Raw genomic sequence first — 15,879 nt, 5'->3', positions numbered from 1 at the left:
AAACAGACTCAGAAAATGTCCCAAAAAAGAAACAGCGGAAATGCATACCCTCAAAACATAACAAAATTTAGCATTCGTCTAATTAATCGTAAACCAATTTTGAGACGATAATAATTGAGTGGAGATACTCCTAATCTTATTCCACTCTGTCATCTTGCGCAAAGTAAAACAGGTTGACAACATATCAAAATTCATAAAAAACATAGAAAATGGTTTAGCTATTCCAAAATCATTAAAATTCGTAACACTATAAGAAATGGAATACTATTTGCAAAATTAATCAGAGTACATGGTCATAAAAAACAGGTATATCAAAATACGCAAACTAATGATTAATTACATAGAATACACATTTTTATGTAACCTTTTCATAATTAATTTTCTCGTCATGTCCAATTAACGCTAAACAAGAAAATAATATACAGCAGATCGAAAAAAACATAAATATTGACAGCAGAATTCTTTCACAACAGCTGTCCGGGAAGAAAAGCAACTCCACATTCCGTACTCGGGAATACAAAGAATGCCGACAGCGGCACAAGAGCCGACAGCGGCACAAGAGCCGACAGCGGCTTCGCCTCGCAAATATTGTTGCGCCCGCCTGTGCGGCACGCTTGATCTCACTCGCCCTTGTAACGGCGTTTCCAGAACGTCCGTTTCACTGAATTCTTTCGGAAAAACTCACTCCCGAGTAATCTCAAGGAGTCCATAAACACTATCACAGTGGATAACTCAACACTGTCCATCATGACACGCATGTACTAGCCTAAAACTTAAAACAGCGTCTAAGTACATCGGCAATGGCTAATGAAACACACATTCATGAAATCTGACAGCTAGTTACAAAAGCATATTTACTTTCCTTAATCTACTGTGACTCAGCTGAAAACTGGCAGCTTGGATTTTTAAATTGATTAATATTCATAACTCCTAAATAATTTAATCAACATCAATTACTTATTAATTACAACTTCTTTAATGACCTCTAGGTCAGGCAAAAGCATCGTAACATGGCACATCCTTAAATCTTACACTCTATATTTACATACTGTACAAATTACCCATTGTGTGGTATTAATCGATCCTAGGTTGGTACAATTTCAAGTCTACAATATTCCGTATACCTAATCGTTTTCCAGAGCTTGGATACTCTAAGCAATAAGCATTTGTGTGAGGTATACCAATGACTTTATATGGTCCATTATAAACAAACTTAAATTTAGAGATTTCATGGTCTATCTCGCTCGATTTCTCATGAGCTTTTACAAGTACTAAGTCCCCGATTGCAAACTTAGCAAAACGCGCTTTAGCGTCATGACGACGTATGCGAGCATCGGCTTTTAGCTTCATTACTTCTCGCAAACGATCTTTTTTCACACCAATACTAATGTCAATCCGTGGAGGGAATTTGATTATCTCTTCCACTAAACTTTTACTTCTGTCATCCAACAGGATTTCCTCTGGAGAAAATCCCGTCGATTCATGTCTCAAGGTGTTCATAATTCTCTCAAATACTGCTACGTATTTGCCCCATGCCCTATGATTGTGATGGCAATAGGTACGGCAAAGTCGGCCTAGCTCGCGCATATACCTCTCAGCGGGATTTCCAGCCGGACAGTAAGCTGAAATATGGATCACTTTGACCCCATTACTTTCCATACCTTCATTCCACAACTTAGAAGTAAATTGTGCCCCATTGTCTGATAGAATCGCCTTGGGCTTACCAATATGAACAAAATAATCGTTCACAAGCTTGCTATAGACCGCTTTGGCCGTAGCTTTCCTAATCGGGTATAGTTTGATGAACTTGGAAAAAGCTTCTAGCACTACTAAAATATAGGCAAAGTTTCCTGATGACTTGGGCAAAGGTCCGTACAAGTCCACGCACAGTAATTCAAAGGTGTCGTTAGGCCTTATACTTTGCATAGGACCACGACTCGTACAGTTGGTAACCTTCACCTTCTGACATAAATCGCAAGTTTTCACTCTGTCAGTAACGCGTTTCAACATGTTGTTAAAATGCACTACTTCACTCAGCTTTTCCGTACATTTCTTAGGTCCACAGTGACCATACGCCAAATGGTAGTAGTCTATTATTTCCGTGACGTATTTGGTGGGCCAGCATACCCGCCAAATATTACTATCTTCACCCTTACATATGTACAAGATATGATCGTATATCTTGTAATACTTTCTTAATTTCTCTCCTTCTGGACTCCTTTCGTCATATCGGGTTTTCACCATATTTAAACAACCGTCCTCGTTCTGATGACGACGTAGATTCTTACAGATGTCCACTACTAATTTACGTCCCTCAACTTCTTTAAAATAGTATAATTTGACCACTCCATCTGACTCATCTTTCAATACATCTTGATTAGACTCGGGCAACCGCGACAGCGCATCCGCTACGCAATTGTCGGTCCCTTTTACGTAACAGATGTCATAGTTAAATTGCTGTAAATACAGCGACCACCTAGTCAGTCTTTCGTGAAGTAGTTTACAATCCTTCAGATAAGTGAGTGCCTTATGGTCCGTATGAATAATCACCTTACGGTCCCATAGGTAACCTTTGAACTTCTTGAATCCCCACACGATAGCGAGACACTCTTTCTCAGAAATCGTGTAGTTTCGCTCACTTTTTGATATGGCTCTGAGCACTATGGGACTTAACATCTATGGTCATCAGTCCCCTAGAACTTAGAACTACTTAAACCTAACTAACCTAAGGACAGCACACAACACCCAGCCATCACGAGGCAGAGAAAATCCCTGACCCCGCCGGGAATCGAACCCGGGAACCCGGGCGTGGGAAGCGAGAACGCTACCGCACGACCACGAGATGCGGGCACTTTTTGATAAAGTTCGACTCGCGAACGCTATCGTCCGGTGTTCCTTGTCCTCTCCTTCACCAACTTCTTGGAACAGTTCTACCCCCACCCCGTAATTTGACGAATCCGTTCCCAGATGGAAGGGTAGCGATAAATCAGGATGAAATAGTATGTTAGATCTCAACAACTCGTCTTTTAATCTCTCGAAAGCGGCCTGACACCCGTCAGTCCACACAAACGGAACGTTTTTGCGTAAGAGGTTATTCAAATTTTCATCATTAAACACTTGTCCTTTTACAAATTTGCGGTAAAATCCTGTTAACCCTAGAAAACTTTTTAACTGTTTCCTAGACTTGGGTGGAGGACAATTCCTTATTGCCTCTAGTTTCTCTGGGTCCTTCGTAATACCAGCAGTGGTAATTACATGCCCTAAAAATTTCAGTTCCTGCTTCACAAATTCGCATTTCTTTAGCTTTAGAGTCATTCCGCCACGGCGCAATGCTCTAAAAACTTCATCTAACAGGTCACAATGGTCATGCCAAGTGGCATTGGCCAACAATAGGTCGTCAACATATACAGTTAATCTTGAACTCAAAGCCGGTCCTAGCACTTTATCTAGGGCCCTGATGAATACGGACACAGATATATTAAGTCCAAACGGCAGGACTCTATACTGATAACACCTGCCCGCAAACAAGAAGGCGGTGTATGGCCTAGATTCTTCTTCGAGTTCTATTTGCCAGTAACTAGCCGTCAGATCGAGGCTAGTCATGAACTTAACGTCATGAAAACGTTGCAAAATCTCCTCCATACTCTCTGGTCTGTCTGTTTCGCGTTGAACGACCCTATTCAACGTGCGTGCGTCAATCACAATACGCACACTACCATCCCGTTTTGGTACAATGACCAAACCGTTATTGTATGGACTCGTACTTCTTTCAATCACTCCCCATTTGATCATCTTATCTATCTCCCGTTGCACTGCTTCCTTTTTGGACAGCGGTATAGCATACGGTCTCACGAAGAATGGTTCGTGCGGAATTACATGCAACTTGCATTTATATCCTTCCACAAGTCCCGGTTTGTCTGAAAACACACTCTTATTCCTCATTATTACTTCATACAGACTTCGTCTTTGTTCGTGTGTTACGTTTGACACACCGTCTACAATACTTTCCAATTCACTTTCTACACTATTGTCAATTCCGAGATTCCTCACATTACAGTAGTTCAAATTCATACCTACGTCAATATCATCCGGCCAGTTAACAATGTGTATAGGCTGGTATTGCCTATGCACACCGTCTCCTGCCTCGTCAAAACTAACTACTATTGTTTTATTTTGTGACGTACATGTCAAAGTTTTACTTTCGCAATTAATCACTGCACGGTACTTTAATAGCCAATCTAACCCGATAATTACTTCCGTAGTCAAGTCTGGCACGACGACAAACTCTTGTTCAAATCGTGCCCCACATATTTCGAAGTTGACAAAAATCTGTTTTGTGACCGGTTTACTGGCCTTCCCAGTAGCACCGATAATTTTCACTCCTGCTACTGGCATAACTACGATGCCAGGTCTGTCTTTCAGTAACTCAAATATTTTCCCAGATACAGCACTCAATTCTGCACCGGTGTCAATCAACACGTTTAGTTGTAGGTCATGCATATTAACAGACACTACTATCTGTCTACACTTGTCCTCGGCTGTCTCTTTATTTTCCAACAGTAAATCCTCGTCTATATCCAGGTCATTCCAGAAAAAACCATCCGGCTTTGACCCTAAATCCGGCTTATCTGGCGGCTTTTTCAGCCTCTGTTCACATACAGTTTTAATTTCAACACGTTTGTCCTGAGGCTTAGCCTGTAGCTTCGCCTCCAATACCGAAACCTTTTCCTGTAACTCGTCAACTAGTGAGTGTTGCTTTGCTATCAATTCATTAATCGTCACCTTCGTTGATTCCACTTTGGTCAGATTAATCTCATCCGCCAATCTACCTGGAGGAATGTGTCCAGTAGTTTCTGCAATTACTTCCGCTAGATCTGCGCAACCCACACTGCTATCGTCTGACCGTATAATGTCAGCTCTAACCTCATACACGTTGTAATCTATGTGCTTTTCTACCAATCGTGTCCGGCTATCACTAAAATTTTCGTAATATTTCTCCTTAATACTCTCGCAATGTTTAAACTGGAGGTTTGCGTCGGATGGGTCGGTTACTTCTACCACTGAAACTTTCGGTAAGGTCTGCCGGTTAGGGCCAGAACTTTCCGTTACTACTTCAACATCTAACTCCTGCGGGACGAAACACGACGAATCTTGCTCGTGCTCCCCCTTAACATCAACTATTTCTAGTAAAGTCTGCCGATTAGGGCCAGAACTTTCTATCATTTCACAAACACTATCTTCCTGCGGGACGAGACGCGGAAAATCCTGCACGCGCTCCCCATAAACACTTCTCCCATACAGACCCCTATAATCTCTTAGTTCGTCGTATAAGCGACCGAACTGCCTTAACCAGACCTCATCCCTCTCTGCATCCCCTCGCTCGATGACGGACGTGTTATCCGACATCTGATCTTCTCTCAACAATTGCGAATCATTCTTAAACTCAATCTCCAGTTCCGCTGTGGGTATTACAGCTGCCACTTTATGATCGATTTCCGGAACACTACTTAAATTGTTCTCACTGACAGCGAATGTATTTTCTACTGCCGTGTATACAGCTGATCTACTACTTGTGGGCGCACTCTTTTCTCTTAACACTGGCACACTCTCCCGCCGTTGATTATTCCATACGGAATTTTCATAACGGCGACACCTGGGTTTTCTCTTGTTATTGGGCCGCCAAAATTTCTCCACGCCCGCTCGGCCCCTCACCGGCGCGGCTAATGGTTTCCCTGTCTCGTCCCAGCAGATACGCTCCCCGGATGCTGCTGAGGCGGCTGATCACACCCTCTGGCGTTATTACTATTCTGTGAAGCCCGTATCACGTTAGTATGATACTGGTTTCTGTCATTCCTGTTATTATTTGCATTGTACCGATTGTTATTACGGTCCCAACCACTATTGTTATTGCTGCCAAGATTGCGGTATGCATTATTCCCATGGTTATCGTTGCGGTTGCTGTGGTACCCGTTGTTGTTACCACGGCCTCTACCACTGTCACGATTATTGCGCCAATTGTCCTCGTCCTCAACTCTGTCCAGGAAATCATTGATTGTCCTGTGATTGCTTCCTACGTAACGTTTTGTGTCATCTGGAAGCTTCCTGTAGAGTTCCCAGACTATTTCGGATTCCGTGCGGCGATCACGCAAATATTCCAACTTGCGTATCCAGCCCTCACAAAACTCCTTCATCGAGCCGCGCGAATTCGCATCGAAAGGCCTCGATACGACAAATTCGCGCCAGACACTTTGCTGTTTTTGCTCTGACCAGTATTCAGCCAGAAACAAATTTTTAAACTCGTCAAAAGTCAGGTTCGTAATGTTGAGGTTTAAGCCCCAACGCTTGGCATCACCAGCCAGCACATCAATAACCGCATTAATTTTTCTCTCATTAGTCCATGATCTGGGTAAAACTCTTTCACAATTTTTAATGAAATCCGTCGCATGTATACCGCCTTTTTTCAAGGGGTCGAACCGCTCCTCTTTCGTCAACAATTCCGAACTATGTGCACAGATTGGCACATAGCTCTGTTTTTCGTCAAGTTTCTTTTCTAATTCCGACACTCTCGTAATTACTTGGCAAGTGGTTGTCGCAAGCGTTTCCACTTCCCTCTTTTTCTCTTCGCAGGTATTAGCCTGCTCCCTCACTTTAGTGTCTACTTCGGACACTAAAGCCTTTAAAGTTTCCACCTTCTGTTGATCCTCTTTTTTCACTAATTGAATTTGTTCCGTCACCTTATTCTCGATGATCGGAGCAACTGCTTCTCCTACACTTTTCTCGATTCTGCTAATTTCGGAATCAAAACGAGTATTTATGCTCGCAATTTCCGCCTGAACGCCTATCATTTCCTGTTTAAGATTACCGATTTCGGTATTAATTACAACAATATCTTCTTTGATTTTATCAACTTTTGTATTAACAACTCCAACATTGTTGTTAACAACGTTAATAGCTTTGTTCTGATTGTCTAGCTTGGCCGATTGACTCTTGATTTCGTTAATCAAAACATTCAATAAATCAGTTAAATTCCCGGAAACTACCGGTTCCACTTCCGTAGCGGCTTCCTCTTTAATTGTCCCCCCGCATTCGTCATCAAGGGATTCACATTTGATTTTCACTTCCGATTCCGAAACATTTTCTAAAGTGTGGAATTCCATTTCTGCTCTTTGTTGCGTTTCGGCGGTCGCGTCTTTCATGCTAGCCGCCTGCCCCTGAACAATGGGTACCGCGGTGCGCGTTTCCCACTGTTCGACCGATTGTTCCGTATCCAAGTCTACCAAATTCTGGCAATTGTTGCCTTCACTCATTTTAATAATTTTCAATATAAATGCCAAATCTCAAATATAATTAGGATTACTCCCACTACTCATTCTCGCTGACGTAACGGCCTGTACGTAACCAATACTTTGTTACGAGATTTGCACAATGCAAAATTCGTGTCCAGAACAACCTCAAATCTGAAGATTGTCCTGTCACCAGGTCGCCACGTGTAACCTCCCCCTCACTTTCCGACCTTAATGACAGTGAAAAATGAAACCGCGTGTACCTAATGGGAGTTTTGGAAAAGCAATCGTCACCGAAGTTAACCTGTCGGTAAAGAGGGAGGAAAGGGTTACATCTAGATGAACGGAAATGTGCTAATGAAACTGGTGGAAATTAATTTTGAAAAGGAGTAAAGTTAATAAAGAAAGTAAATGTGCAGCCATTACGTTAACAATTAACTAGCGGTAATTAGGTATTTGAGATTTGGGGGAAATCACGGTCGCCAGTCCTAAGGACAATTACTATAGTAACTGAAAAAGAAAGGTTATTACACATATAATTAGCACTAGAAGCGTGGCAACTGAAGGTTGACACGTGTAGTGTGAAAACTGAAAGTTTGTCAGAAGTAATAAATTTCGCTACACCCTGACTTAATTTAGCAAAAGAATTAATAAAACCGAAAAATCGAAAGTTAATTTAGTGACTGAAGTTAATAGTGAGCTTTCTTTCTGAAGCACATCGAAATTCAGTAAAATACGGTTAGTCTTGGACTACCTCAACAATCATTTCAAAAGCTACTTGAATCTACGTAATTTAGAAAGAAGAGATTTAACTTTGAGCCTGAATTAAATGATTCTGAACAATTAACAATAGTAAAATTTAGTACGCACCAAGCTGAGCTGCAGTCACAGGTAAGCTAAAATATGGTAACAAAACTCGCACTCTTAATTTGTGCTTGTGTAATCTGAATATTGTAGCCAGCTCTGAGACTTTAACTGAACTTTGAAATTAAAGCAGTGAAATAGAATATTACTTTAATGCTGGCGTTCGAATTTCAATGACACTCGGGTTCATTCCGGAAAAGGAAGGGACTCTACTTGGTAATGCAATTGGGACAATGAGCAACAAAAGTTCATGCTAAGTTGCTGTAATTATATTGACGAAAATGGAACAGTTTGAAAAGCTGAGGTCTGCCATACAGTTCTAAAACTTTACTTGCGTCCAGTCTTCCTTGTCGGTTGATTGAAGGTTTGAAGCCGTCGGTCGAGGAGGTGGCGACAGTCACTCATTGTCGGCCGTCGCTGTTGCAGAAGCTGGATGTTGGCGCGCCTTCTTCTCGACACGGTCACCAGACGAAACGGGCTCTTGATGTGCGCTAGTTAATGTTTCCCGTCCGCGACACCATGTCAGAAACTATCATCGCAAGTCGAGCGCAATTACATGCTGCCAAACCCCGAAAGCGCGGCAACTCGCGGGAGCGTCACACAACACACCTGCTCCACTCGCTACTCCAGCCAGACCCCTTCCCTCAGCCCGCGCTCCACGCGGCAGAGTTAACACTACCAAAGATCCTACACACTTTGATTCTTCACACGACCTATCGACGTAATCGTTCGATAGCAGTTTTCCCTAGGCAAGACCCAGCGTAAAAATACAAATAATATTTACGAAACAAACCAATTATACATCGACATAAATGCATAAATATACAAATAGTAAAACAATTACAATATACAAAGAGACAGAAATGTCATATCTTGAGGTAACAAAGCAAGGAAAGAAAATAATACAATAGATGGAAATAGGAGGCTATGCATTTCCGGCGTTACACACTTACAAAACGCAGGCCAAATACTGGCCACAAGCGGTAGGTGCACACCTTATAGCTGTGAACATAAAACAAGTTCTAGCAGTCAGGGCCCATCATGGAATAGAGGCTCCTGCAAATAGCATGCAACACTTAACACGTTGGTGATGTGCTCTCTGTTTATTTCTATGCAGGACCAAAGCCCCAGAAATGGGATCTTACAGACCCAAGAACATGCAACCCACATCAACGAAGGCAGAGGGGAGCAATGCCTCTTCAAATGACGTCAGCACGCTCTCTAAGGTAAACAGCCGGCAATCGCAACAGGGCTCCACACCTCTGTCGTATGCCAGCGAGCTACAGTAGCGTACAGTACAGCCAACAAGACGAGACCTCCACATCGAGACAAGCATTTCATTGAAATTCGCCGGGCCTGTGGCCGAGCGGTTCTAGGCGCTTCAGTCGGGAACCGCGCAGCTGCTACAGTCGCAGGTTCGAATCCTGCTTCGGGCATGGATGCGTGTGCTGTCCTTAGGTTAGAGGAACGGAAGGTTCCAAATGATTGGAAAAGAGCACAGGTAGTCCCAGTCTTCAAGAAGGGTCGTCGAGCAGATGCGCAAAACTATAGACCTATATCTCTGACGTCGATCTGTTGTAGAATTTTAGAACATGTTTTTTGCTCGAGTATCATGTCGTTTTTGGAAACTCGGAACCTACTATGTAGGAGACAACATGGATTCCGGAAACAGCGATCGTGTGAGACCCAACTCGCTTTATTTGTTCATGAGACCCAGAAAATATTAGATACAGGCTCCCAGGTAGATCCTATTTTTCTTGACTTCCGGAAAGCGTTCGATACAACCGCACTGTCGCCTGATAAACAAAGTAAGAGCCTACGGAATATCAGACCAGCTGTGTGGTTGGATTGAAGAGTTTTTAGCAAACAGAACACAGCATGTTGTTATCAACGGAGAGACGTCTACAGACGTTAAAGTAACCTCTGGCGTGCCACAGGGGAGTGTTATGGGTCCATTGCTTTTCAAAATATATATAAATGACCTAGTAGATTGTGTCGGAAGTTCCATGCGGCTTTTCGCGGATGATGCTGTAGTATACAGAGAAGTTGCAGCATTAGAAAATTGTAGCGAAATGCAGGAAGATCTGCAGCGGATAGGCACTTGGTGCAGGGAGTGGTAACTGACCCTTAACATAGACAAATGTAATGTATTGCGAATACATAGAAAGAAGGATACTTTATTGTATGATTATATGATAGCGGAATAAACACTGGTAGCAGTTACATCTGTAAAATATCTGGGAGCATGCGTGCGGAACGATTTGAAGTGGAATGATCATATAAAATTAATTGTTGGTAAGGCGGGTACCAGGTTGAGATTCATTGAGAGACTCCTTAGAAAATGTAGTCCATCAACAAAGGAGGTGGCTTACAAAACACTCGTTCAACCTATACTTGAGTATTGCTCATCAGTGTGGGATCCGTACCAGATCGGGTCGACGGAGGAGATAGAGAAGATCCAAAGAAGAGCGGCGCGTTTCGTCACAGGGTTATTTGGTAACCGTGATAGCGTTACGGAGATGTTTAACAAACTCAAGTGGCAGACTCTGCAAGAGAGGCGCTCTGCATCGCGGTGTAGCTTGCTCGCCAGGTTTCGAGAGGGTGCGTTTTGGATGAGGTATCGAACATATTGCTTCCCCCTACTTATACCTCCCGAGGAGATCACGAATGTAAAATTAGAGAGATTAGAGCGCGCACAGAGGCTTTCAGACAGTCGTTCTTCCCGCGAACCATACACGACTGGAACAGGAAAGGGAGGTAATGACAGTCGCACGTAAAGTGCCCTCCGCCACACACCGTTGGGTGGCTTGCGGAGTATATATGTAGTGTAGATGTAGATGTAGGTTAGTTAGGTTTAAGTAGATCCAAGTCTAGGGGACTGATGACATCAGATGTTAACTCCCATAGTGTTTAGAGCCATTTTAATCATTTGAACCATCGAAATTCCTTCAAGGCACAAGGCTGCCCCTAGCGAGACGTCAGGAAGTACGTCTCTAGGAAACGAAATCAGAGAAGTTTAGCCATCGACTCGAATCGATGTGAACGCACGTGCGGCTCACTCAGCTTTGACACACGAGAAAAGCATCATGGGCTACATTTAACTCAGATTATCTCGTGTTACACTTCTGCTTTGGAAAACATTAATGTGTGACATATTGTTAAAATTCCTTTCCGATAATGTGTTCACATAAATTCAATATTCAATAGCAAAAAAGTTACCTGTATGTCAAAAATTCGATAATATCATTATGGAAAGCTTATTCGTAAACCTTCTGTATCTAAAAATTTGTTGCCGCAAATAATACTTAAATGAAAATGTCCGCTGTTATGGATGTTAGTTTCATCTTTGTACGTTGAAATGTTAGAGATTTCAGGTAGTTGCATGAAGTAATGTAAGATTATGCATGTGTTCCGTGGAGATATAGCAACCACGCTCTGCAACTTCAGAAGCACCAATCCTAAAGAAATTACGAGCAATGTGAAAATCAGTCTCAAACAAGTTTGAAGGCTACATCAACAACAAAAGGAAAGAAACGAGCATGTTTGACTAAATAGACCTTAAAGAAGGAACGGGTGCGATAAACAAGTGGTTAACAAGTGGAGAACGCGTGATGTCGCCGTTTACAGCTGTTGCTGACACAGAAGGCGTCTCTTTGGGGAGCGGATGGAAAGCGTTCAGCGTGTCGCGACTGAGGATCTCGCCGCCGCAACCTGGCTCGTAAAATAAAATAAAGCGCGATGCACGACACACTTTTCCGAAGGGGACGACAGCTTAGAGAACGGCGAAAAAAGAACATCGCCCCGTGGGATGGCGGCGCGCTGTAAATATGAGAGGCTCGTAAAACACCGCCTTCAGCGGGGGCGCCAAAACTGCTGATAAAACTTTCCCTGGAGGCCGACTGCACGGTATCTGAGGAGCGGCCGCCCCCCCCCCCCCCCTCCAGCCGCTTCCCTCGGCCTCTTGTCTGCGGTCTCGGCGAACGAGATTTAGAGGGCGGCGCGCCGTTCATTAAAAATCTTGTTCGACAGCCCATCACTCTTACGCCGGTGCATCGACCCCTGCCGCCGTCTTCCCCGACCCCTCGCCGCCTCGGAGCACGTCTCGGAATTAAATTAAAAAACGTGATGGGGGGGGGGGGGGGAAGAAGTTGCAGAAAGGCGCACAACACTAACAGGCACTTGCGAGAAGACAGCACATCAGTACTACGGACCTATTATCTCGACCTTTTAGTGAAATCGACAATGGACAATAAGAACTGTCCCAATATGTAAGACAAACTGTGCAGTAAGCACTCTTTTGAAGTAAACTGCCTGACATTTGCGGAAGATTTTGCTGTATTTCCCTGTAAGATAGCCAATGAAGTGCGATTCTTTTTATCGCAAATATAAAAAATAAAGTAAAAGTTTTAGAGGCTAATAGAAACGGTGCTGAGTTCAAATGACTAGGAGAGATAAAGTAGGAAAGTCCATTGGAAAAATCTGCCATAAATGAAAAGATTTAGGAAACAGAACGCACGGTGTAACAAAACATAATTATTATGAAAAATACTTATAAAAAATGTAAACATTCTTTTCCTTCCTTTTTCTTCCTTGCCTTTTCCCGTTTCTCTACAGTTATGGCACACAGGTTTTCGCTATGTTTTCAGTGACAGCTGGTGGCTGGATTCTCTTCCTGAGGCTACTACGCCGCCCTGGGTAGAATCTGTGTACTCTACCTCTCTGCATCTTGAGTAAATCTCATGTTCTTAAATGTGTGTGGAGCGTTTGTCTGCTGCAAAACGTTGGTACCAGTACGGTATTCACTTAGCTGAATGTGGGAAACTGACTAAAAACCACATCCAGGCTGGACGGCTTATCGGCTTTTATCGTTAATCCGGTGCGATAGGTACAGCTCCCCAAATCCCAGAACTGGCATGTTAACTAGAAATACCAGGCAGAACAATCAGGAAGAAAATGTTAGGTTCCATAAGATGAGAAAATAACAGAAATAATAAGGAAAAGAATCCTGACATTTTTTTGATATTTACACGGGATGGGCTTTCAAATCAAACCTTGATGTATCCCTGGCAAAAGAAATTAACAGAAACCTGGATATGACAAGTTAAAAGAAGATTTAGAAACACTAATTAAAAGCAGACGAATTAGCAAAAGGAGATATTTTCAATGCAAAGTATAATTTTTGAATGACTCCCAAGCAGAAGCAGCAAGAGAACAGCTGTATAGTGGTCTGAAGAAAGAACAAAAGACACACAGTGAACTAATCAAAGAATGCTGGAGGAGAAAAGAGAGAGCCAATGGGAAGGAATAGAAATTTTTAATTGGGCTCTAGCTGGTCAAAAGGAAAGAAAGGAAAAACATGTGTACCGTTTCGTTAAAGTGTTCGAAATCTGAATAATAGTTTAAGTAAGCTGTTAAATTCAAATGAAATGACGCAGTTTCAGATACTGATACAGATATGATTTTATTGATAATAGACTGAAACGGCGGATGAAAATTTGTACCGAACCCGGGTCTCCGGCCTACAGGGCAGCTGCGTTAGCCACTAAGGTACCTTGGCACAGAGGTTCACACAACTGCACGGATTGCCCTGGCAGGTCTCCCTCCTCGAGCAATTCTCACTGCCGCCCCAGTCTACATCAGTTTCCCCCTTACACAAGAACACAACTGCCCAGGTTCTCCGTGTTCTGAATAGCACTCGGGATCCAAGTAAATGGGGGATACAGCCTGAACCCAGCTGCAGGTACATAGACATTTGTACTAATTTTCACTCGCCGCTTCAGTCTGTATTCGTAAAATCTAAATTAGTACTAAAGAACTTTCCATAACCACTTCCAACATCCTTTTTGCAGTGAAGTAAACCAGGGCACCACTACGAAATTTAATTTTTAGGAACTCTCAGACTTGCGTCTGTAATCCATCCCTCCCTTCTTTGTTGTTGCTACTGTCCACGACGGTGTCTTTTCAGAAGATTCGGGAGGAGTAAGGTTTACAATAAACTTTTTACTATCTTTTCTCGCCCAGTTGGCTCCAGTTCTTCAGGTCTACGGGTGTGATTCTTGACGCTGAAATTCTCACATTTTAGGTTCTCATGGTTCAATTGATCTAAATAATTTTGAAGAATGTCGTTGCAGAATTTTTGGTTTTACGATAATTTATTGCCTCACTTTTTACTATGTCACACTGTCTTTCGAATTTTCACATTAACAATGCCGAAATTACATTGTTCGTCCAAAATATAGAAATACGTCCGATCACATCAGAAGCATGCTTACTACTCCTTCACATTGCGGTAATGACACTATTCCAGAGGGTTTACAGTTTTTCTTGACAAATGAATTTCTATTAGTTTAGATTGTTATTTTATAAATGAAGCCAGAAATAAACATAATAAAAAATATTATATTGCGTAATTAGTAATAGAAATTTTAAATGTGCCAAATATTTCGTAATTTGAAATGTTTCTAAAAGAATTTCATTCAGAGCTAGTACATATCGACTGAAATAACGAAAATAAAGTAATTGCTTTTCATAAACTTTAGCTTGAAATATAATATATTATGTATAAAATTATATAAAACTTTTCAGAAAAACAGTGTAGATAACACTGACCTGTCCTAAAATTCGAAAAATATTACTGGTATCGACTACTACTGTTGACTAATGCTAGAGGAGGATGTCCCTTTACACGTTCAATAGCAGTTGAGACGGGATGGGCAGGCGAAACAGTTAAAAAATAAGAATTACTAGTTTATGTTTCTCGTAAGACACACGCACACACGCACAAACGCACACACGCACAAACGCACACACGCACACACACACGCGCGCACACACACACACACACACACACACACACACACACACACACACATATATACTGTGACGTAAAACTATACTGGACGATGAGAAGATCGTAATCTGTAGGATCTGTATACAATCGATTAACGGAACACATCCTGAGGCATCAACGAATTATCAGTTTGGTAATGGAAGTTAGTGCGGGCAGCAAAAGGTTTTCGAGGTAAGAGGATTCAAATAAACGTTCGTTGCAGTAGATGTACAGAAGTGAAGAGAATAAACCATTTGCTTCTTTGGACTGCACACCACACCACAACACATGATAGCATGAACTAGCCACTGACACACTGACATAGTGTATCAGCCTGCACAACATGTAACCCTTGAAATCTTTTTCTCATTCATCACTGAGTTGCCTACAATAGGACGCTCTTTAACTCCAAGCAAATTTCTACCCTCATTAACTAATACAATACATTCCAATCCCTGTTGGAATAAAATTTTGGTCCCAAAACCCAGAGTCTATTAGAAGGACTGAGAAGGTAGGATTTGGATGTGTTTTGTCGAACAATGCATTATGTCAGGCACTGGTTGTACGTTGCGAGCCGCTGTTAAGACGTATCCTAACTCTTCTCTACAAAAGAGACCACTGATATCTGCATTACTGCTCCATGTGAGTGCAACTGAAGCCTCTTCGGTAATTTCCTTCTGTGTTGGAATGTGGAATCTAGATTTCCACTAGATGTAACTTCGTGAGTGTGTCTTGCCGTTGTCTGCTACTGGTCTCAGAACATATTACCGCTGCAGTGTAAATTTTACTGTTAGTTGTATAGTTTTTTTCCGAAACTGCCACCCAATATATTTCAGAATACCTCATATCCTGTGACAAAAATAGTCGATCGCTGGCACTTCGTGACAATGGCAAACAAGTTTC

The sequence above is a fragment of the Schistocerca cancellata genome, chromosome 6 (genome assembly GCF_023864275.1).
Source record: "Schistocerca cancellata isolate TAMUIC-IGC-003103 chromosome 6, iqSchCanc2.1, whole genome shotgun sequence".
Taxonomy (NCBI): Eukaryota; Metazoa; Arthropoda; class Insecta; order Orthoptera; family Acrididae; genus Schistocerca; species Schistocerca cancellata.
The sequence above is the reverse complement of the archived record's forward strand: the minus strand, read 5'-3'. Positions refer to the sequence as shown.